The sequence below is a fragment of the Oncorhynchus kisutch genome, linkage group LG3 (genome assembly GCF_002021735.2).
Source record: "Oncorhynchus kisutch isolate 150728-3 linkage group LG3, Okis_V2, whole genome shotgun sequence".
Lineage (NCBI taxonomy): Eukaryota > Metazoa > Chordata > Actinopteri > Salmoniformes > Salmonidae > Oncorhynchus > Oncorhynchus kisutch.
Genome location: NC_034176.2, coordinates 11,937,380 through 11,963,211, shown reverse-complemented (window position 1 = coordinate 11,963,211; position 25,832 = coordinate 11,937,380). Strand labels below are relative to the sequence as shown.

The following is a 25,832-nucleotide window of genomic DNA, read 5'->3' as shown; positions in this document are numbered from 1 at the left end:
TTTCTATCAGTGTAGCCAGCCCAGCCATGACTCAGCAGCCTCCAGCACTAAGACACACTTCCTCTCCTTCACTGTATGCCTGCCTCGCCCTAGGCTGTCTGTCCCCCTGCATTTCCTTTAGGCTCAGCCGTGTGACACTGCCCTAACCCTCCAGTGACACTGCCCTAACCCTCCAGTGACACTGCCCTAACCCTCCAGTGACATTGTCCTGGCCTACCGGAGGCAGAGCAGCAACACAACCCTCACCTTGTCCTAGTGGAAGCCCTCTAAACAGGGTGAACCTAATTATATCTCATAGGTTAGTATCTGTGCTCACACAATAAACAGTGTTCCTTGTGACACCCGTTGGGAACGGTGGTTACTTTAGGCCATGGAGTAGACAGAAGATCCCTCCCTCCTCAAGCCTGCTGCAATGGACCCAGTGAAGAGCTCGTCCCAGTCAGATGACAAACACTCACCTTGAACCCAGCATGACACAGAGAGAATCCTGACTGTTTTATTAAGGCTGTTTCACACAAGAGAAAGACATCTACCACAACCCCTGTACTATTAGCATACATGAACAACTGTCAGAGTAGCCATCCCCTAACTTTGGTCCAATCCCAAACAGTGTTGTTGATTCTCTGAATTGCACAGGTTTGGTGTTTGAATGCAAGGTGTTTCTAAGGAAGTACAAAACACTGACAAGCAGGGAACCAAGAGAAGTGGGCATGTAAAAGCCTCATGTGCTTTGGCCTGGCTCTCGGAGGAAGGGAGAGAACCCAGGTGGCAGACTCACTGAGACAAAAGAAAGCTCAAGCGACCAGTGGCACTAAGGCAGCAATCTCAGGAACAGGAAACCCTGCCCTGCCCTGGCAACCGTCTCCAACACAAACCGTAACCTACAGTACCCTGGCCTGGAAACTGTGGGAGCCAGCTCTCATTCAGCTCACTACCCTGAGCCAGATAGGAAACTGAAACAAAGTGTGTCGGTCAGCTGGCCGTTCCACAGCAACGAGCCGGGTCTGTCAGCTGGCCGTTCCACAGCAACGAGAGCATATCGGTATAGGCCGGGATGTGTAGGCTATGTTCTGTTTTCTGCGTCAACTTTGTCTATGTGCGTAAAGCAATAATGTATATATAATAATGTATATATATATATATATATATATATATATATATATATATATATATATATATATATATATATATATATATATATATATATATATATATATATATATATATATATATATATATATATATATATATATATATATATATATTATGAAAATTATGAAATTATTATTATGAAAATATATTATGAAAAAGTGGTTGTAAAGTATAGGCTTCTAGTGGAATAAGCCTATATCTCAACAGCAACTGGACCTTTTCTCTACCTCTCTAGTAGCTTATGGGTACTTTACCCAAGTAGTGGATTCCACTTTGGCAGAAGAGGGCCATAACCTTTGTCCCCAGTCCTTCAACATGCTTACTCACAACAATGCAAGCTCCACACAACACAATGTGGCTATTCTTATGACGCACTGAAACAACTCAACAATTTCCCAGATTTAGAAAATAGAGAATGAAGTAGGGAAGGCCAAGCCAAATGCAGGGAACAAGTAAGGATTTTCCCTGTGTCAGACAGGTAGGTGTGAGAGAGGAAACTGACGGAATGAATAGTTTACTATACAGAAACAATAACATTTCCTAAAGAAAGTGTGTGTGCTTGCTTGTCCTGAAGTATTTATGGTTGTGAAAGTTGTTTAGGTGTTGGCAGCTTTTACTGTTATGGTGTTTAAGGCAAAATTGATAGGCCAATAACAAAAGGTGTGGCGAATAACAAGTGTTTTTGCTTTCAGCAAGCACACTAATAAAAAAAATGCTATAAAAGAAATAAGCTGTTCTACATTACAAAAGCACATTTGGCATGCTTCAGCAAGCACATGCATATCTAGTAGCCTAATGCTATGCTAACAAACATCATGAAAGTTTTAGTCTGGGAATGCAGAAGCAAATCTTGTGTGTGTTAGCTAGCTACTTTGTTTACTTTGGTTGGAGGAAGTGGCAAAATCTTAACTGGTGAAGACAGTAGATTTAGCCCCTCCCTACTACTGAACCATCTGACCTAAGCAGGTACTTTCCGGTTAAATGATTCACCTCAAGTACCCCTTTATTCATCATGAAAACCTAAACGCGCCATTTCTCTAGAGAGAAATCAAATCATTCATGAGAAAAACCAAGTCAAGAAGTATGTGGGACGCTGGGCTGAAGGGAGTTGTTTAACCTAGTTCAGCGCGGAAACGTGATAACTACAACGACCATAATCTATTGCGCCTGTTCTTTCCGGCTCGGACAGAGATGGATGCACTTCTACACCTGCTACGTAGATGCACACAGAATGCACGCAGCCTGCAAACCGCATTAGAGAGAAGAAAGTACACAACCACAAGAGAGAGGGATAGAGACAGTTCATGAAAGTATGCCGTATCTACTTTGAAGAACTAGTAAAATGATTGCCAGACAGCTCTGCAGCATACTTCGGCAGGCGAGTTAAATAGGATGACCAAAGACAGTACAGTATGGGGAGAACAGAGACAATGTTGTCTGGCTGACTGCTGCTGCCTGAGCATAGATGAGAGAACTGAAGGAATGAAAAATAATAAAGTAATATACACAACTGAAATATTGTACCATTCATAGAAATGTCCTAGTGATGTCTACCCAACGTGGACCTGACAGAGACGATGGAATATTGTTTTGGCAATTGAATGTTCATTATTTTATTATTCTGTTACAGACCTATATCCATCCTGCCCTGCCTATCTAAGGTCTTCGAAAGCCAAGTCAACAAACAGGTCACTGACCATCTCGAATCCCACCGTACCTTCTCCGCTGTGCAATCTGGTTTCCGAGCCGGTCATGGGTGCACCTCAGCCACACTCAAGGTACTCAACGATATCATAACCGCCATCGATAAAAGACAGTACTGTGCAGCCGTCTTCATCGACCTTGCCAAGGCTTTCGACTCTGTCAATCACCATATTCTTATCGGCAGACTCAGGAGCCTCGGTTTTTCGGATGACTGCCTTGCCTGGTTCACCAATTACTTTGCAGACAGAGTTCAGTGCGTCAAATCGGAGGGCATGCTGTCTGGTCCTCTGGCAGTCTCTATGGGGGTGCCACAGGGTTCAATTCTCGGGCCGACTCTTTTCTCTGTGTATATCAATGATGTTGCTCTTGCTGCGGGCGATTCCCTGATCCACCTCTACGCAGACGACACCATTCTATATACTTTCGGCCCGTCTTTGGACACTGTGCTATCTAACCTCCAAACAAGCTTCAATGCCATACAACACTCCTTCCGTGGCCTCCAACTGCTCTTAAACGCTAGTAAAACCAAATGCATGCTTTTCAACCGGTCGCTGCCTGCACCCGCATGCCCGACTAGCATCACCACCCTGGATGGTTCCGACCTAGAATATGTGGATGTCTATAAGTACCTAGGTGTCTGGCTAGACTGCAAACTCTCCTTCCAGACTCATATCAAACATCTCCAATCGAAAATCAAATCAAGAGTCGGCTTTCTATTCCGCAACAAAGCCTCCTTCACTCACGCCGCCAAGCTTACCCTAGTAAAACTGACTATCCTACCGATCCTCGACTTCGGCGATGTCATCTACAAAATGGCTTCCAACACTCTACTCAGCAAACTGGATGCAGTTTATCACAGTGCCATCCGTTTTGTCACTAAAGCACCTTATACCACCCACCACTGCGACTTGTATGCTCTAGTCGGCTGGCCCTCGCTACATATTCGTCGCCAGACCCACTGGCTCCAGGTCATCTACAAGTCCATGCTAGGTAAAGCTCCGCCTTATCTCAGCTCACTGGTCACGATGGCAACACCCATCCGTAGCACGCGCTCCAGCAGGTGTATCTCACTGATCATCCCTAAAGCCAACACCTCATTTGGCCGCCTTTCGTTCCAGTACTCTGCTGCCTGTGACTGGAACGAATTGCAAAAATCACTGAAGTTGGAGACTTTTATCTCCCTCACCAACTTCAAACATCAGCTATCTGAGCAGCTAACCGATCGCTGCAGCTGTACATAGTCTATTGGTAAATAGCCCACCCTTTTTCACCTACCTCATCCCCACTGTTTTTATTTATTTACTTTTCTGCTCTTTTGCACACCAATATCTCTACCTGTACATGACCATCTGATCATTCATCACTCCAGTGTTAATCTGCAAAATTGTAATTATTTGCCTACCTCCTCATGCCTTCTGAAAACATTGTATATAGACTCCCCCTTTGTTTTCTACTGTGTTATTGACTTGTTAATTGTTGACTCCATGTGTAACTCTTTGTTGTCTGCTCACACTGCTATGCTTTATCTTGGCCAGGTCGCAGTTGCAAATGAGAACTTGTTCTCAACTAGCCTACCTGGTTAAATAAAGGTAAAATAAAAATAAAAATAAATAAAAAATTTGGGCTATGAAATTTCAATTTTTTTTAAATCTATAAAAAATCATTTGAATGTCATTATTTCATAATGCATTTAATGATACAATTTTTTATCAAACCGAGTGGAGAATGAAAGAGGACACCTCCCACACCTCATCAAAGACACGCCCTGGGGCACAGATGGTTGGAGGCCATTGGAGTGGACTCAGCCCTGGTGGTTGGAGGCCATTGGAGTGGACTCAGCCCTGGTGGTTGGAGGCCATTGGAGTGGACTCAGCCCTGGTGGTTGGAGGCCATTGGAGTGGACTCAGCCCTGGGGCACGCAGGGATGGAGGTCATTGGAGTGGGCTCAGTACTACCAGACAAACAAGTTACTTCACTCCTCATGCAAATTAAATCAGTCACTCACCAAGTAAGCTACACGGTCATATGCCAAGAAACAGGCCAAGAGCCAACTCTTATCAGAACTCAAACAGAGTAGTCAGCATACGTCAAACCAGGGGTTCCCTATCCATCTGTTAGGCTACTGGTCCAAGGAACCACTAGTTGAGCCATTCTTACAAGAAGAGGGGAAAGCAGTAATCAGATGAGTAAAGTATTTTGCTCAACTATTTTGAACTGGAATAAATTCTGCACTTATTGCCAATGACCAACACAATTCCAGTCAAAGTAGAAGATGGTCAGAAATACTGTAGCCTACCATGACCATATCCAACCCCATTTGTTGTCACCATCATGTATCCAAGTGGTTTTCAAACATTTTGACCCACGACCCCGAAAAAGGAATGATACAAAGCTTGCAAACATGCTTGCACAATCCCTGTGCAAATGTAGCCCGTTATTACAGCCATAAACAGTAATGCATTTACAAAATGCAATCTAGGCTACAGAAATAAACTGTGTTTTACACCTGCATTTAGAGCTGAAAGTCATTCATGTTAGCAGCCAATATCAGCTTGGGATACAGTGCCTTCAGAAAGTATTCATACCCCTTGACTTATTTCACTTGTTGTGTTACAGCCTGAATTCAAAATGGATTTAAAAAAATAACCTCACCCATCTATAAAATCATGGTAAACATTATTATTGAACATAGTGATTCCATGCAACTTATGTGACTTGTTTAACCAAATGTGTACTCCTGAACTTATTAAGGCTAACAAATGGGTTGCATACTTACACTCAATACTTTAAAAAATGAAATGTGTCTATTACATTCGTAAAATGTCTAAAGACATAATTCCACTTCGACATTATGGGGTATAGTGTGTAAACCAGTGAAAGAAAAATAAAAATACATGTTAATTTAATCCATTTTAATTTTAGGCTGTAACATAAGAAACTGTGTAAAAGTACTTAAGAATACTTTCTGAAGGCACTGTATATCATGTAATTTCTCTGGAGGCAAGAGCAAGAAAAATCACACGGCCAACTTGTAGAGGAGAAAAGCACGTTCTGTCTGCACCGCGTCATGTCTTTGGAAGGCAGCCTGCCTGCAGAGTGACAGCCAGGTAGTTCTTCCTCACAAATATCATCCAATAATATTGAAGGCGGTGCGATGTTCCGGCTGCTTATCTATAGCCAGTAGCCACCCAAGCTAGGCCTATCTGAAACGTAAAAATGATCAATCAAAAATGCCAGGTAGCCTATTGCTCTGGCTAAGACGAGTCAGTAGTAGATTGCTCTGGCTAAGACGAGTCAGTAGTAGATTGCTCTGGCTAAGACGAGTCAGTAGTAGATTGCTCTGGCTAAGACGAGTCAGTAGTAGATTGCTCTGGCTAAGACGAGTCAGTAGTAGATTGCTCTGGCTAAGACGAGTCAGTAGTAGATTGCTCTGGCTAAGACGAGTCAGTAGTAGATTGCTCTGGCTAAGACGAGTCAGTAGATTGCTCTGGCTAAGACGAGTCAGTAGTAGATTGCTCTGGCTAAGACGAGTCAGTAGTAGATTGCTCTGGCTAAGACGAGTCAGTAGTAGATTGCTCTGGCTAAGACGAGTCAGTAGTAGATTGCTCTGGCTAAGACGAGTCAGTAGATTGCTCTGGCTAAGACGAGTCAGTAGTAGATTGCTCTGGCTAAGACGAGTCAGTAGTAGATTGCTCTGGCTAAGACGAGTCAGTAGTAGATTGCTCTGGCTAAGACGAGTCAGTAGTAGATTGCTCTGGCTAAGACGAGTCAGTAGTAGATTGCTCTGGCTAAGACGAGTCAGTAGTAGATTGCTCTGGCTAAGACGAGTCAGTAGTAGATTGCTCTGGCTAAGACGAGTCAGTAGTAGATTGCTCTGGCTAAGACGAGTCAGTAGTAGATTGCTCTGGCTAAGACGAGTCAGTAGTAGATTGCTCTGGCTAAGACGAGTCAGTAGTAGATTGCTCTGGCTAAGACGAGTCAGTAGTAGATTGCTCTGGCTAAGACGAGTCAGTAGTAGATTGCTCTGGCTAAGACGAGTCAGTAGTAGATTGCTCTGGCTAAAACGAGTCAGTAGTAGATTGCTCTGGCTAAAACGAGTCAGTAGTAGATTGCTCTGGCTAAAATGAGTCAGTAGTAGATTGCTAAACTGTATTTTATATGGGTGATAAACGTAGACCTACTCTGTTTTTGGCAGGCAAAATGGGAGGAAATGAAACAAGTTATTTCTGGTCAATAATCTGGATATGCGCACTTGCCTTTGTGCACCAATGCTGAGGACTGGTCATTGGTCAACAATCAAGATGCACAACTGTTTGGTTCTGAAGCATAGATGATAATTTAAGGACGATTTGAGGGCAGTGGGTTGAACAACAATGCTAAAGAATGTATTTTAAAATATATATCATTTTGGGGGAAATTATACCGCCACTGAAAAGGGCACTTTAGAGACTGGAAGGGTAACGGGGCAGGTAGAGCCCTGTCTGTTGGAGACTGGAAGGGTAACGGGGCAGGTAGAGCCCTGTCTGTTGGAGACTGGAAGGGTAACGGGGCAGGTAGAGCCCTGTCTGTTGGAGACTGGAAGGGTAACGGGGCAGGTAGAGCCCTGTCTGTTGGAGACTGGAAGGGTAACGGGGCAGGTAGAGCCCCGTCTGTGCACATGCCTGCTCTCACTCCCCCTCACTGTCTGAGCTATGTTTGAGAGTTCCTACTTCCGCTTCTCCACTCCACTTCCTGTAGGCTGCTGACACCAAACAGACACAAAATCTTTCAATGATTGCCTTTTATCAATTGAAGTTCCTCATATTTTCAAAGCATGAACATCCAAGCTCATTCACAATGAGTAGAGAGCCCCAACACTCAAGTGAACCACAACAGCACTGCATGTAGGCTACACTACCTACTTATAGGCCTACAATCAATATCCACTTACAAAAACAAACAAGTCTCTCATTACTGTTTCCATAGACACACAAAGACCCCCCCACCTCAACACATGGGTTCCAACATAGTACACAGGCACACACAAATCATAGTCTTCTCTCCTGCCATGCATGTGTACAGTAGTAAATAAAATAGATGATCTACGAGGAAGATTAAACTACCAATGGGACATTCAAAACTGTAATATCTTATGCTTCACGGAGACGTGGCTGAACGACGACACTATCAACATACAGCTGGCTGGTTATACGCTGTACCGGCAGGATAGAACAGCAGCGTCTGGTAAGACAAGGGGCGGTGGACTATGTATTTTTGTAAATAACAGCTGGTGCACGATATTTAAGGAAGTCTCGAGCTATTGCTCGCGTGAGGTAGAGTATCTCATGATAAGCTGGAGACCACACTATCTAACGAGAGAGTTTATCTGTATTTTTCGTAGCTGTTTTACATACCACCACAGTCAGAAGCTGGCACTAAGACAGCATTAAATGAGCTGTATTCCGCCATAAGCCAAAAAGAAAACGCTCGCCCAGAGGTAGCACTCCTAGTGGCCGGGGACTTTAATGCAGGGAAACTTAAATCGTTTGACCAAATTTCAATCAGCATGTTCAATGTGCAACCAGAGGGAAAAAAGCTCTGGACCACCTTTACTCCACACACAGAGACGCATACAAAGCTCTCCCTTGCCCTACATTTGGCAAATCTGACCATAATTCTATCCTCCCGATTCCTGCTTACAAGCAAAAATTAAAGCAGGAAGCACCAGTGACTAGATCAATATAAAGGTGGTCAGATTAAACAAATGCTAAGCTACAGGACTGTTTTGCTATCACAGACTGGAATATGTTCCGGGATTCCTCCGATGGCATTGAGGAGTACACCACATCAGTCACTGGCTTCATCAATAAGTGCATTGATGACGTCATCCCCACAGTGACCATATATACTAGAGGTTGACCGATTCATTGGAATGGCCGATTAATTAGGGCCGATTTCAAGTTTTCATAATCTGAAATCTGTATTTTTTTTGGCGCCGATTATTTATTTATTTTTATTAATTTTTTTGTTATTTTTATTTACCTTTATTTAACTAAGCAAGTCAGTTAAGAACACATTCTTATTTTCAATGACGGCCTAGGAAAGGTGGGTTAACTGCCTCGGGGGCAGAACGACAGATTTTCACCTTGTCAGCTCGGGGGATCCAATCTTGCAACCTTACAGTTAACTAGTCCAACGCAATAACGACCTGCCTCTCTCTCGTTGCACAAGGAGACTGCCTGTTACACGAATGCAGTAAGCCAAGGTAAGTTGCTAGCTAGCATTAAACTTATAAAAACAATCAATCATAATCACTAGTTAACTACACGGTTGATGATATTACTAGATATTATCTAGCGTGTACTGCATTGCATATAATCTGACTGAGCATCCAAGCATACAGGTATCTAAGTATCTGACTGAGCGGTGGTAGGCAGAAGCAGGAGCGTAAACATTCATTCAGACAGCACTTTCGTGCATTTTGCCAGCAGCTCTACGTTGTGTGTCAAGCATTGCGCTGTTTATGACTTCAAGCCTATCAACTCCCGAGATGAGGCTGGTGTAACCGAAGTGAAATGGCTAGCTAGTTAGCGCGCGCTAATAGGGTTTCAAACGTCAATCGCTCTGAGCCTGTGGTTGTTTCCCTTGCTCTGCACGGGTAACGCTGCTTCGATGGTGGTTGTTGTCGTTGTGTAGCTGGTTCGAGCCCAGGGAGGAGCGACGAGAGGGACGGAAGCTATCCTGTTGCACAGGAAATACAAAAGTGCCTATAAGAACATGCAATAGTCATAGGTTAATGAAATACAAATGGTATAGATGGAAATAGTCCTATAATTCCTATAATAACTACAACCTAAAACTTCTTACCTGGGAATATTGAAGACTCATGTTAAAAGGAACCACCAGCTTTCATATGTTCTCATGTTCTGAGCAAGGAACTGAAACGTTAGCTTTATTACATAGCACATATTGCACTTTTACTTTCTTCTCCAACACGTTGTTTTTGCATTATTTAAACCAAATTGAACATGTTTCATTATTTACTTGAGGCTAAATTGATTTTATTGATGTATTATATTAAGTTAAAATAAGGGTTCATTCAGTATTGTTGTAATTGTCATTATTACATATAAATTGTTTTAAAAAATCTGCTGATTAATCGGTATCGGCTTTTTTGGTCCTCCAATAATCAGTATCGGCGTTGAAAAATCATAATCGGTTGACCTCTAATACATAACACAACCAGAAGCCATGGATTACAGGCAACATCCGCACTGAGCTAAAGGCTAGAGCTGCCGCTTTCAAGGAGCGGGACTCTAACCCGGAAGCTTATAAGAAATCGCACTATTCCCTCCGACAAACCATCAAACATGCAAAGCGTCAATACGGGCCTAAGATCGAATCGTACTACATGCTATGACACTTGTCGGATGTGGCAGGGCTTGCAAACCATTACAGACTACAAAGGGAAGCACAGCCGAGAACTGCCCAGTGACCCGAGCCTACCAGATGAGCTAAACTATTTCTATGCACACTTCGAGGAAAACACTGAAACATGCATGAGAGCACCAGCTGTTCCGGAAGACTGTGTGATTACGCTCTCCACAGCCGATGTGAGTAAGACCTTTAAACAGGTCAACATTCACAAGGCCGCAGGGCCAGACGGATTATCAGGACGTGTACTCCGAGCACACGCTGACCAACTGGCAAGTGTCTTCACTGACATTTTCAACCACTCCCTGTCCGAGTCTGTAATACCAACACGTTTTAAGCAGATCACCATAGTGCCTCTGCCCAAGAACACTAAGGTAACCTGCCTAAATGACTACCGACCAGTAGCATTCACGTCTGTAGCCATGAAGTGCTTTGAAAGGCTGGTCATGGCTCACATCAACACCATTATCCCAGAAACCCTAGACCCACTCCAATTTGCATACCGCCTCAACAGATACACAGAAGATGCAATCTCTATTGCACTCCACACTGCCCTTTCCCACCTGGAAAAAAGGAACACCTATGTGAAAAAGCTGTAGTCAATGAATAGCACAGGGTTCAACACCATAGTGCCCTCAAAGCTCGTCATTAAGCTAAGGACCCTGAGACTAAACACCTCCGTCTGCAACTGGATCCTGGACTTCCTGACGGGTCACCCCCAGGTGGTAAGGGTAGGTAACAACACATCCGCCATGCTGATCCTCAACACGGGGGCCCCTCAGGGGTACGTGCTCAGTCCCCTCCTGTACTCTCTGTTCACTCGTGACTGGATGGCCAGGCACGACTCCAACACCATCATTAGGTTTGCTGATGACAACAGTGGTAGGATGATCACCGACAACAACGAGACAGCCTATAGGGAGGAGGTCAGAGACATGGCGGTGTGGTGCCAGGACAACAATCCCCCCCTCAACGTGATCAAGACAAAGAGGATGATTGAGGACTACAGGAAAAGACAGAGCACGCCCCATTCTCATCGACAAGGCTGCAGTGGAGAAGGTCGAGAGCTTCAAGTTCCTTGGTGTCCACATCACCAACAAACTAACATGGTCCAAGCACACCAAGACAGTCGTGAAGAGAGCAACACAAAACCTATTCCCCCTCGGGAGACTGAAAAGATTTGGCATGGGTCCTCAGATCCTCAAAAGGTTCAACAGCTGCACCATCGAGATCATCCTGACTGGTTGCATCACTGCCTGATATGGCAACTGCTCGGCCTCCGAACGCAAGGCAGTACATAGGGTAGTGCGAATGGCCCAGTACATCACTGGGCCCAAGCTTCCTGCCATCCAGGTCCTCTATACCAGGTGGTGTCAGAGGAACGCACTAAAAATTGTCAAAGACTCCGGCCACCCTAGTCATAGACGGTTCTCTCTGCTACCGCATGGCAAGCAGTACTGGAGCGCCAAGTCTAGGTCCAAGAGGCTTCTAAACAGCCTCTACCCCCAAGCCATAAGACTACTGAACACCTTATCAAATGGCTAACCAGACTATTTGCATTGCCCCCCCCCCCCCTACTCTCTGTTGTTATCATCTATGCATAGTCATTGTAATAACTCTACCTACATATTACCTCAACTAACCGGGTCCCCCATGCACATTGACTCTGTACCCCCGTCTAGCGATTGTCATTTTACTGCTGTCTAGCCGTCAAGTCAATTAGGCCTAAAGACACCACAAAGCAACCCTCCCTAGGCATCTGTCAATTAGGCCTAAAGACACCACAAAGCAACCCTCCCTAGGCATCTGTCAATTAGGCCTAAAGACACCACAAAGCAAACCTCCCTAGGCATCTGTCAATTAGGCCTAAAGACACCACATATCAACCCTCCCTAGCTGTCTGCCAGTGAGCAGCACTCATCTCAAACACACAGGGCTGGAGAGAGGGTTTGCATATCACCAACTCAGATCATAACACACTCTTCCCCTGTGGGAGGGGTCCAAACGTACTGTGAGGGTGTGGAGTTCAGCCTCTCTCTCTCTCTCTCTCTATTTGTTTCATGACCTTCAAGTACCAGGGCGCAACATAAGCATTCCTTTGAGGTAGAAGACAGCCTTACATTAAAACTAGCTTAGGCCCTAATAAGAGGGGCCGGTCACCGTGGTCAGCAACATACTAGGCAGCAGTGCCTCTAGGCTGAGAAACACTGATCTACACTTACATTACTGTAGGGCCGATGAGGGTCAGAGCTCGTGCACCAGTGAAATCTATGGAAATCTTGTTAACGCTTAATGGAACGGAAAGCATAGTTGGTGATAACATCTCTTTAAAAGGACATGTATTCATGCATGGCAGAAGCTGATCCATGTGTGCTTACGGTCTTAAAGTTTCAGAGTCTGCAAAGGGCTTGAGATGTGAAAAGCACCAGGAATAGACAAGCATACATGTAGGCATGCAAGAAACATCATAGCCTAACAACATGCAACTAGAACACATACAAACCTGCACACATGGCAGGTTTAGAACAGAGGTGAACATAGTGATACAGTTCCTTTTGCCCTTCAAGAGACTTTAAAGAAGTCCTTTCATCACTTCATCTCACCAGATGCACACCTCTACTTTGAAGAGAAAAACTTAGGATTTGTTTTGTGTATAAAAGCTGGGTTCAGGCAGACGAGCACGCTCTGACACACACCTCTTAGGCCTATAGGTTTGCTGAGATAATTATTGTTTTGATTTAAGTCTATAACAAAGGAATTGTGCAACAGCACCAGCTTCCCCAATTGTTCCTCTCTTCTGCATCCTGTAATCATGTGTACGCCTGATGTTTCCATGCGAGTCACCCACAACAGAGCTCATCAGAACGCCATTTATTCTGCCGATTGAGCTTGTACACATTTCAAACATAGGGCTATAGCAAGTAGTTTTGGGAACCAGCATAGGTAAGAACAAAAATATTACCAAACAGGTTTTTGTGAGCTGGTACCAAAATCCACCAATACAGACATACTGTAAATGATGGTGACATAATTGAACATTCTGCAAAAGACAGGCCTACGTATTGATGTCACATTCTCCTAAAACCGTGCACACCGCTCTTCAACTTTCTAGGCTTTTTTGCTCCTATTTGGTATAGGCTGGAAGTTTTTAAAAACGTCCCTCTGATTTGTACACATTTGTTGTCGGAATGGTCAGAATCATTGGCCTTATGCAAAACGAATTTGAATGAATTTGTCAGGCATTGGACTACCTTCAACCAATCAGAAAACCAAATATTTTTTGTGCTGTTTGTGCAATCATTCTATTACCAAACTTTATATCTGCACTGTTCATCAGGTAAATGTGTTTCTATTAACAATTTCACTGGAAATTGTTAAACGTAGACCTTGTGCATAGAGTTGTATGGTTTGTTTAACTTTGCAATTATAGATTTTTGTTTGACATTTTAAAGTGACAAATCTGAGTCTCAGCATCGCTCCGTTACCATGGAATTGCCCTAATCCAAACCCTAACATTTTGGGGTTCAGGCTGAGGCTGGTTTTACACCCCAACCAAGCGTTCACCTTAGTAAACATCACTGACACTTGCATAAATAAATGCAGTGTGTAGTGCAGTCACAAAGCGGTTTGAGGAGACTCTACAGAGTAGGCTACTTCTAGTGAAGGGAACATACAGCCGAAGCTCGCCCATAGTGCTTGGAAGGACACTGATAGCCAGTCCAAGCCGGTCCAAGGGATATTCAGTATGGATTCCAAGTCTCTGTTCTTTGTGTGTGCCCCCCAAGCAGCAAGTGACATATTTTAAATAATTGTGAAACAACCACCCTCTGTGAAACCGAAGGACAAGTACAGGCTACTTTGTGCTGACTACTGCTCGGTTATCTTCAGTAGAGTTGCATAATGTTGCTAGAAGGGGCCCACATTCAGGAAGGCAACATCTTGTACAGCATACAGACATGTACTAGAACACATGAATGTCTGACAAGTAAGAATCGTACCGGCTTTATAATTCCATGTCTATCTGCAATGTACACTCACTAATGCCAACCAGGTGTTCAAAACAACACCATATACTGAAAGATTTACCATGTTTCTGAACGCAGCCCAAGGTCATTCAGTAGGCAAACGTTTCAGATATACATTATTTCTTCTTTCAACATGTCAGAGGCATGTTAGTTTTACATAACACTTTATTAACGTTACACAACGTTAACTTGCTGAACAGGTCACAGGTGTGTGACAGTAAAAACAGTAATACATCGCCATTCACAAAGTTTGGCAATTTTAACTAAATCCCGTTTGTGGTCTGACGTGGTTGTCTTCCTGAGAATATCTTTGCTAGTTATCAAATGTTTTGCAAGAAACTACCCAAAGAAGTGGCAAACCAGTAATTAAGTCACGTCGGGATGGAGAGGAACGGCCCTTTAAATTTAATCCAGAAATGTACACATTTCTACAGTGGCTAGCTAAACACAGTTGGACTTTATGATAAAACTTTACCGAAATTAGCTACTATGTGTGGACAATTAATTACAAGCAAGCTATCTGATTTTTAACGGTACTTAGTCTAACGATTGGCGCTCTGTTTTGAGCACTTCGGAAACAAGACCAAATTTGACACAAGACTCTTGACAATAGGCTATACTCACGTTCTCTGTTATCTTGGATGTGCACCCATAGCACGACGACATACCAAAAACGTGGACGTAGCATAACCCATATGCGTTGTGAAACATTTATAATAACTAAAACAAACTTCGGTACATAATAATAATACATAAATACTTAGAATGTACCTGCAAGCCCAAAAGCCCGTTGCTTTCTCTCGCATGTTGAATGTGTTTTCAGGAACGAAACTGACTGGTGTGAAGCCCGCAACATTGGCGAGATCGAGGTCGTTAGTTCCGGGTGACGTTTTAGAAAAACCTTCACAATAAAAGTACGGAACTAAAGGAAAGAAAAAAGCACGAACATGACGTCAGTGAAATCAAATTAATGAGGAAGCCAGAGGTCTTAACGACACATTTCGGGAAGTATTATGAATTGTTAGATACTACTGCACTGTTGGAGCTAGGAACACAATCATTCCACTACACCCGCAATAACATCAGCAAAATATGTGTATGTGACCAAAACAATTGTATTTTATTTTAATGCAGGAAATGATGACTGACAATGTTATGTAGCCTAAGTAAAATACTTATTTTACTATTGCATAATCAATATCTAACCTCAAGGAGAATCAAAATGATGTCTGGGTCAAGCCCATGGAACAATTCAGGGCGGATAATCTGGGAAAGAATTTGCAGTTTTAAAGCCAATTTTCTGAAATTCTAAACATTTTGCCAAAGCCATGTTCATATGCTGTCTGAGTGACTCAAACATTAGCACAAAATCAATGGGGGCCCCCTGGAGGTTGGGGACCATGGGCACACGGTCCTGCAGAAAACTCATAGCATGGCATAAGTTTGACAGTAACGTGTCATATAACTTCTAAACAAAACCTCTATCATCGACTTATGGCACAGACATCTGACTTCAATAATATTCATGGCTAGTCATGGCTCATCCTATATAACTACTTTTCTATTCATATAGTATCCATACTGTCTATACATACCATTATATATATTCTGGACTCTGACATTGCTCTTTCTGATATTTCTTAATTTCTTTATTTTTACTTTTGCATTATTTGTGTAGTATTGTTTTGTATTGCTAGGTATTACTGCACTGTTGGAGCTAGAAACACAAGCATTTCACTGCACCTGTGATAATAACTGCAAATCTCTGTATGTGACCAATAAACTTTGATTTGATTTAGAATGTATTTCTACAGAAGTCAAAAAATGTTTTATTTAATCCTGCAGAACAAGCTAAACCTGCACATCCTCCAAAACGATTACCAATTGTTGGTATTGAATGAAAGTTAAAAAATATTTTTTGTGTATATATAATGTTAAATGAGAATCTAACATAAAATACTCCAATACTAAGGCCTTTGTTTTATTGTATGCCTTTAATTCGCGGGACTTATATTTTGAAAGGATCTTGCAGAAATCGTAGCATGTTTGTTGCCAGAAGCTGTTGGTTGGCTTTGCTGGCTTCACACAGATGAAACTCTACGCGGAAAAAAGTTTTGTCTTCATCATTTCCGCTGTCAAAATTGCCGCGGTCGAGTGCATGTTGATGTTGCACATCAAGTAGACGATAGCCTATGCATTTAATATAACTTTTATTATTAAAGGAGCTGATAAAAAGCTGAGTTTATTTCGTATTGATATATTGGGGAAACAAAACAAGTGAGATGTACAAGAATAAAGTTACAAAAATTATTCAATGCTGTATGATACGCAGTTATTTGAATTCGTATTTAGACTACAGTGTTAATTAAGACTAGTGTTAAAAAGTCAGAATCACCTTTATTCGTCAACCATTTACTTGGTGATAACGGTGCTGCTAGTGATAGACAACATTTAAAGACAGAATACGGACAGCAGAATTTAAACAATGTTTACATAGATATTGGTTGAAACTCAGTGTTAAATTAAAATCTCCCTATCATCATATCTAAGCCAATATCACACCAATCTGGATTTTTTAAATTCGCAAGCAACTTGATTGGAGGTATTCAACACACTCTCCACCTCTCCTCGTGAGCCGTCTGTCCATTACTAAGATTCACATACCGGAATTCTTAACAGTGTCATTAGCGATTGAGTTTTACGATTTCTTGCACCTACCTATCTCAAATTCTAGACTTCAGATTAGAACGACGACACTACAGCGTCCATAAAGTGATCATTGGAATTTTAAAAAGCCCAGATTTACTAAATGTATAGGTGCAAGAGTTTTGTATTAAATATATAATTTATAGCTCTCACGTGCTACCTTTTTTGTGACATAGCTAACGTCTTTTCCCAATGAAACGCATAGTTCTAACACAGGTTTGGTTGCTTGGCAACAACACAGCTGCACCATGCTGCCAGTTGTAAGAAGTATATGCGAACAAACCTAGACTATTGTATATAGCTAGCTATATGGTGGTATTCAAACGGAGGTTAATCAATAAATGCAAACGGATATTTTGATTAGCTAGGTAGCTAATGTTACCCTGCTAACGTTAGCATGCTTGTACAAAGTTCAGCAGCTAGCCTCTGTAGCTAGCTAACACCAGTCAGCTAAAAGCTAGCTAACAAACAGGCAAGGTACTGTAACTAGCCAATGAATGTGGTTTTGTTTTGATTAGCTAGCTAGCTAACGTAACATTATACCAGTCAGATGAGAGCTAACATTGGCTAGGTAGCTAACCAACAAGCGATGAAATCTAGCTAGCTATATTTCGCCAAGTACCCAGTCAACACGGTGGGTTCTGACCTATTCCGTTTGAGACTCGGGGGACTTGGCATCGACTCGGACTCTGGGGGCTTCATACGGGCTAAACTCTTCCCGAGTCCGGCAGAATCATATTACTCTGGGTTCCGGCTAATGGTACTCGGGCCGAGTCCAACATATCTGTCCCAATTAACTTTTTCAGAAGTAGGGCCGTATTAAGTTTTATTCGGCAGGTGATGGAAGAATATATATTTTTTAATTAATGTATTAATTTCACCTCGAATTTGCTAGATAATTTGCAAGCTAAAAGTTGGCCCACTAGGCTATTCGATAGAGAAGGAACGTAGAGAATCTATGCTATAAATGAATTCGATTTTACTACTGTGTTAGCTAACTAACTCAGTATCGCTTCTTAAAAATGTCCAAAGATGGATTCATGCAAAACGGCCATTTTATGTTCGGTAAGGAGATGCCACAACACTTCGTGGACAAGAGGCTGACTGAAGAGCATCCTTTTCCTGAGAAGTGGTTGCGCTATGATGCTCAAAATCAAATCAAACTTTATTTGTCACATGCGCAGAATACAAGTGTAGACCTTACCATGAAATGCTTACTTACAAGCCCTTAACCAACAGTGCAGTTCAAAAAGGAGTTAAGAAAATATTTACCAAATAAACTAAAGTATAAAATAATAAAAGTAACACAATAAAACATTTTAAAAACAAGTCTATATACAGGGGGTACCGGTACCGCTGTAGAACTTGTTGTGGATCTTGTTGTTGGGACCCATGCCAAATCTTTTCAGTCTCCTGAGGGGGAAAAGGTGTTGTCGTGTCCTCTTAACAACTGTCTTGGTGGGTTTGGACCATGATAGTTCTTGGTGATGTGAACACCAAGGAACTTGAAACTCTCGACCCTCTCCGCTACAGCCCCATCAATGTTAATGGGGGCCTGTTCGGCACACCTTTTCCTTAGTCCACGATCAGCTCCTTTGTCTTGCACATTGAGGGAGAGGATGTTGTCCTGGCTCCACACTGCCAGGTCTCTGACCTCCCTTTAGGCTGTCTCATCGTTGTCGGTGATCAGGCCTACCACTGTTGTGTCGTCAGCAAACTTAATGATGGTGTTGGAGTTGTGCTTGGCCACAGTCGTGGGTGAACGGGGAGTACAGGAGGAGACTAAGTACACACCCCTGAGGGGACCCAGTGCTGAGGATCAGCGTGGCGGATGTGTTGTTGCCAACCCTTACCACCTAGGGGCGGCCCATCAGAAAGTCCAGGATCCAGTTGCAGAGGGAGGTGTTTAGTCCCAGGGTCCTTAGCTTAGTGATGAGCTTCAGGGGCACTATGGTGTTGAACGCTGAGCTGCAGTCAATGAACAGCATTCTCACATAGGTGTTCCTTTTGTCCAGGTGGGAAAGGGCAGTATGGAGTGCGATTGAGATTGCGTCATCTGTGGATCTGTTGAGGGCGGTATGCGAATTGGAGTGGGTCTCGGGTATCTGGGAGGATGCTGACACATGTGAGCCATGACCAGCTTTTCAAAGCACTTCATAACTACCGGTGTGAGTGCTACGGGGAGGTAATAATTTAAGCAGGTTACATTCGCTTCCTTGGCCACATGGTGTCTGCTTGAAACATGTAGGTATTATAGACTCGGTCAGGGAGAAGTTGAAAATGTCAGTGAAGACACTTGCCAATTGGTCCGCGCATGTTTTTAGTACACATCCTGGTAATCCCTCAAGCTCCGCGGATTTGTGAATGTTGACCTGTTTAAAGGTCTTGCTGACATCGGCTACTGAGAGCGTTATCACACAGTCATTCAGAACAGCTGGTTCTCTCATGCATGCTTCAGTGTTGTTTGCCTCGAAGTGAGTGTAAAAGGCATTTCGCTCGTCTGGTAGGCGCGTCCCTGGGCAGCTCGCGTTTGGGTTTCCCTTTGTAGTCCATAATAGTTTTCAAGCCTGCCACATCTGACGAGCATCAGAGCCGGTGTAGTAGGATTCAATCTTAATTCTGTATCAACGCTTTGCTTGTTTGATGTTTTGTTTGAGGGCATAGCGGGATTTCTTATAAGTGTCTGGATTAGTGTCCCGCTCCTTGAAAGCGGAAGCTCTAGCCTTTAGCTCGATGCGGATGTTGCCTGTAGTCCTTGGCTTCTGGTTGGGATATGTACGTACGGTCACTGTGGGGACGACATCGTCAATGCACTTATTGATGAACTCCTCAATGCCATTGGATGAATCCCGAAACATATTCCAGTCTGTGCTAGCAAAACAGTCCTGTAGCGTAGCATCCGCGTCATCTGACCACTTCCATATTGAGTGAGTCACTGGTACTTCCTGCTTTAATTTTTGCCTGTAAGCAGGAATCAGGCGGATAGAATTATGGTCAGATTTGCCAAATGGAGGGCGGGGGAGAGTTTTGTATGCATCTCTGTGTGTGGAGTAAAGATGGTTTTGAGTTTTTTTTAACTTTGAGTGCACATGTAACATGTTCGTAGAAATGAGGTAAAACGGATTTAAGTTTGCCTTCATTGAAGTCCCCGGACAGCTTCTGATCTGAGTGTGCTAATACCACCGCAGCATAAAGATGCTGATACTCAATGGGAGATTCCAGCACTGACTGATCACAGCTATGTGTCAAGAGAACCAGTCAACAAGCCCATCTGCCACAAACAAACCCAATGTGGTGGTGCAGAGCCATTGACCCACACCATCCTGAAGAATGACACTAGCTCAATGTTGTATACTGGCCTATCTCTTAGTGTTTTCTTTGACCATGCAGCTTTTCTGGAGAAATTCTACACGGCTAACTTCAAAATGCATATCACTGATGAAATACTGATCACCTTGATGAAGCTGAAGCTGAATCTACTCCAGGGTGATCTTGCTGAACGATTTGCTGTGTCCCAGTGAGTAGTGAGCAGAATACTTTCCTTCTGGATTGATACAATGGAGGAGCACATGAAGATCTACATTCCATGCCTGCTGAGGGAGACAATCCAGAACACAATGCCTCAGTGCTTCATAGTGAAGTTCCCCAACACAACTTGCATCATCAACTGCTCTGAAACCATTCTTCAGAAAGCACATCATCTCGATTCCAGAAGGGAGTCATACAGACACTATAATTCCAGCAATACTCCCAAGTATTTGGTTGTCATTGCTCCATGTGGACTCGTTATGTTAATTTCGCCTGCATATATGGAGTGACAAGTTTATCACCCAAAACTCTGGCTTCCTTGGAATACCTTAGGCCTGGCGAATAAGTTATGGCAGACAGGGGCTTCACCATCCATCCATCATCTTGCTCTGCTGTATGAGAGGAAGTTAAACCTTGCCATACCAGCCTTCATTCAAAAGGAGACCAGCTGTCTGATAAGGATGTCACAAGCACGAGAAGGATAGCTAATGTTGAGAGAGTTATCAGACGACTCAAGGTGTTCAAAATCCTCTCCCAGACTGTTCCCGTCAACCTGACGCCCAAAATGGACAGTCCTTAGAATCAGTGCAGCTCTTGTTAACGTGCAGGGTGAGATCATCCATGAGGATGCTGAGTCAGCAGTGAGAACGTTCATACATATGAAATGTAACTTTATACACTATCATTTCATCCACATGAGACTGTACTGTGTGTATATATAGTCATTTTAATGTTCCTTCATTAGAAATGTATTGTAACTTTGCATGTTCCTGGTAATTACAGGAATCCAATAGGTGCTGTTATTATGCCTTCTTCAATCTATTTCAAATACATTTTCTTCAACAGCAAAATGTCTCTAAAAGACCAAGAGGGAAGAAAACTGTTTACGAAGTGCCACATTGTTTTCTTAATTTGTTCCCTTGAAAACCAAACCCAGAATCAAACTGAAAACACATTTGAAACCCTTAGACATGCCTCCTCATCCTTCATTTCAAAATGTGAAGTATCAAAGAAAATGTCAACAAAGTTGAATTTCAAAGTGTTTTTATTAACATCCTAATTTGCCAAGTGCAAGATGAATTATGGTATACTTAGATACGTAAGTTCATGAAGTGCCATAAGAAAATAAATAGATATATAAGGTTGTCGTGACGTGACTTTCATTAATGTGATGATTGTTGTTTATAGAGTTACCATCTCCCGAATTCAACTCTAGACGATATACACTACCGTTCAAAAGTTTGGCCTAGAAGGCCAGCATCCCGGAGTCGCCTCTTCACTGTTGACTTTGAGACTGGTGTTTTGTGGGTACTATTTAATGAAGCTGCCAGTTGAGGGCTTGTGAGGCGTCTGTTTCTCAAACTAGACAATCTAATGTACTTGTCCTCTTGCTCAGTTGTGCCCCGGGGCCTCCCACTCCTCTTTCTAATATGGTTAGAACCAGTTTACGCTGTTCTGTGAAGGTAGTACGCAGCGTTGTATGAGATCTTCAGTTTCTTGGCAATTTCTCACATTGAATATCCTTCATTTCTCAGAACAAGAATAGACTGACGAGTTTCAGAAGAAAGTGCTTTGTTTCTGGCCATTTTGAGCCTTCAATCGAACCCACAAATGCTGATGCTCCAGATACTCAACTATTCTAAAGAAGGCTAGTTTTATTGCATCTTTAATCAGAACAACAGTTTTCAGATGTGATCAAATAAATACAAAAGGTTAAAAAATAATTTTTTTAAATGTACCCCCTTTTTTTGGTATCCAATTATTAGTAGTTATTGTCTTGTCTCAAAGACAACTCGCGTACGGGCTCGGGAGAGACGAAGGTTGAGAGCCATGCGTCCTCCGAAACACAACCCAACCAAGCCGCACTGCTTCTTAACACAGTGCGCATCCAACCCGGAAGCCAGCCATACCAATGTGTTGGAGGAAACACTGTACACCTAGCGACCTGGTCAGCATGCACTGCGCCCGGCCCGCCACAGGAGTCGCTAGTGCGCGATGAGACAAGGATATCCCTACCGGCCTAACCCGGACGATGCTAGGCCAATTGTGCGTTGCCCTAAGGACCTCTCGGGCGCGGCTGCCTGAGCCTGGTGGCACAGCTAGCACTGCGATACCCGGGAGGCCCTCAAAAGGTTTTTTTAATGACAAATTAGTCTTTTAAAATTATAAACTAGGATTAGCTAACACAGGAGTTATGGTTGCTGATAATGGGCCTCTGTATGCCTATGTAGATATTCCATAAATAATCTGCCATTTCCAGCTACAATAGTCATTTACAACATTAACAATGTGTACACTGTATTTCGGATCAATTTTATGTTATTTCAAAAACAAGGACATTTCTAAGTGACCCCAAACTTTTGAACGATAGTATATATATATGTATGTTATATATCGATAACAGTCACTTATTAATCATTACCTCATATCAGTCTCATTCTGGACGTCACAGACTTCTTGAATCCATAAAAGAGCCCAAGCCTTTTCTGATTATTCAGTACTACACAAATTGATTAAATTATTTATTTTCTAACCTATTTTCTACCTAAATAATAAGAGTACACATATACACTTACATGAGACAAAAGTCCCTAGTGGACTGTCAAGATATGACAGCTTATTACACATATGGTGAGAGAGGGGTAGATAGATAGAGGGAGAGACAAAGAGAGTTAAACTTATCGTACATTTGTAAACTACCCTCAAACTAATAATAATACTTTGCTCATGTACCACCACCCGTTTGGGTAAGAAATGTAATGTATTTATGTTTATTTGTCTTTGTTCATCGTCTCTCTGTTGAAACCAATCAGTCCTTCTATGGGAAGGTCTCAATGGGTGTAAGGCTCTGGTTGTCCACCAGATGTCACATTGTCCTTCTTAGTTGTCTTGGTCTTGCAGTGGAGTGTTTTCAGAGCAGATACTCAGATGTTTGTCTGAGATGGGATTCCTTAGGTAGATAGTCAAAGTTCCAAACTCACTTTACACATGCCCAGCTGCAGACTGGCAATGTTAAGGTCTAGTCTTTATCTTCTTCACCTTGTGTTGAGAGTTTCAGAGTTTCTAACCATTTCAACGTGTGGACCACGGTCAAACGTCTTTTTGTCTGGGAATTTCAACTATTTGTAACGTTTAACTTACACTTCACGTCTGCTGGTCTGGTATGTTGATTCTTAGCGAGTCCTTTTAAGCACTCTACTCAAAAAGGGAGGCTCAGTTGCACTGACACACTCTTCTGACCTCATTCGGGACGTGGCTTAGTTAATGTGCAAAGGCCGTGAAAACTGATCTCGTTCGAAAACTAAAATCACATGGCTGGGACGGTTTTATGACACCTCACGCCTGTCGTAAATCTTATGCAGCAGAGAATCCTCTCCAGTATCAACCAAAGGAATGCCTTTGTCTAGAGAGCCTGTCGCCCGCCCAAAAACTGTAACGTCCAAAAAGTGATGATTAGATCAATATATATATTTTTTATAATAGTATTTTTTTATATTTTTTATTTTATTTATTTATTTTTATTTTAAAATTATTTTTCTCCCCAATTTCATGGTATCCAATTGATAGTTACAGTCTTATCTCATCACTGCAACTCCCGTACAGACTCGTGAGAGGCGAAGGTCGAGAGCCCTAGAAAGCCCTAGAAATCACATAGATTAACATATTTGCAGCACAGAGTTAGTCTGCCTGACTGGAACTCATCCACTATCCTTGGCAGCATATGTGTGAAATAGAATGCCTTCAGTTTAGGGACAAGATCAGCACAGAATTTCACATCAAAAGGCACATCAATAACAACCTGTTCGGATGGAGCCCAGACAAGCAGGTTGCATCTCTCCAGTCCTGTGCAGAACATGTCCATTTGGACCTGCATGTAGTACCGACGGGCTCCATTAGGTTGCAGCTGAGGAACCCCATCCACCAGTTTGCCAGAAAACAGTTCAGTCAGAGACTTTCACTTCTTACTCAGAACAGGACATTTGATGTCTATAAGTTCTTGAGAGTTTAACACTCCGTCTGGGCTTGCAGAAAGACATGGCTCCTTGACTCTCACTACTGTGTCTCTACTCTCCAGACTAAACCCACAGCTCTCCATCCATGTGTAGACCACCTGCTCGTTCTCCTTTCCATCTTCAGAAGAAATGCTCCCGCACAAAGTTGTCGGGATTTGCTGAGGTGCGCACAGGAACCTTCTTTGCTGAGCTAGCAGTGATCTGAAGTTTACACTTGTCAAACCGCGCATGGGAGGCATTCTGTGCTTTACTGACCTCCTCCAAGCTGGCACATTTACACTGCTCCAGTGTTTTGCTCTGACTGTGCTGTAAACACTGAAAAATCCTGACAAAATGCATGTAATACCCTGTTAAAACATGTACAGTTGAAGTCGGAAGTTTACATACACTTAGGCCAACATAAGTGTATGTAAAGTCATTAAAACTCGTTTTTCAACCACTCCACACATTTCTTGTTAACAAACTATAGTTTGGCAAGTCGGTTAGGACATCTACTTTGTGCATGACACAAATAATTTTTCCAACAATTATTTACAGACAGATTACTTCACTTATAATGCACTGTATCACAATTCCAGTGGGTCAGAAGTTTACATACACTAAGTTAATTGTGCCTTTAAACAGCTTGGAAAAGTCCAGAAAATTATGACATGGCTTTAGAGGCTTCTGATAGGTTAATTGACACCATTTGAGTCAATTGGAGATGTACTTGTGGATGTATTTCAAGGCCTACCTTCAAACCCAGTGCCTCTTTGCTTGAAATCATGGGGAAATCAAAAGAAATCAGTCAAGACCTCAGAAGAAAATTGTAGACCTCCACAAGTCTGGTTCATCCTTGGGAGCAATTTACAAATGCCTGAAGGTATCACGTTCATCTGTACAAACAATAGTATGCAAGTATAAACACCATGGGACCACGCAGCCGTCATACCGCTCAGGAAGGAGATGCGTTCTGTCTCCTAGAGTACTTTGGTGCGAAAAGTGCAAATCAATCCCAGAACAACAGCAAAGGACCTTGTGAAGTTGCTGGAGGAATCAGGTACAAAAGTATCTATATCCACAGTAAAACTAGTCCTAAATCGACATAACCTGAAAGGCCGCTCAGCAAAGATGAAGCCACTGCTCCAAAACCACCATAAAAAAGCTGCAAATGGTGACAAAGATCGTACTTTTTGGAGAAATGTCCTCTGGGCTGATGAAACAAAAATATAACTGGTTTGCCATAATGACCATCGTTATGTTTGGAGGAAAAAGGGAGGGCTTGCAAGCCGAAGAACACCATCCCAACCGG

At 42.7% G+C, this 25,832-nt stretch overlaps 1 protein-coding gene across 2 annotated transcripts in view; it reads right to left on the bottom strand.

The window, feature by feature from the left end:
- sh2b3 (SH2B adaptor protein 3) overlaps positions 1–15,177 on the bottom strand; it is a 65,164-nt gene extending 49,987 nt beyond the window's left edge. The window contains exon 1 of one of the 2 annotated variants that reach the window (XM_031817387.1): positions 15,066–15,177. The gene's annotated coding sequence lies outside the window, so the exon portion shown is untranslated. Of the gene's footprint in view, positions 1–14,918 lie in introns of both variants that reach the window. The other variant, XM_031817396.1, reaches the window with a different exon arrangement.
- Between the last annotated feature and the right edge of the window lie 10,655 nt (positions 15,178–25,832).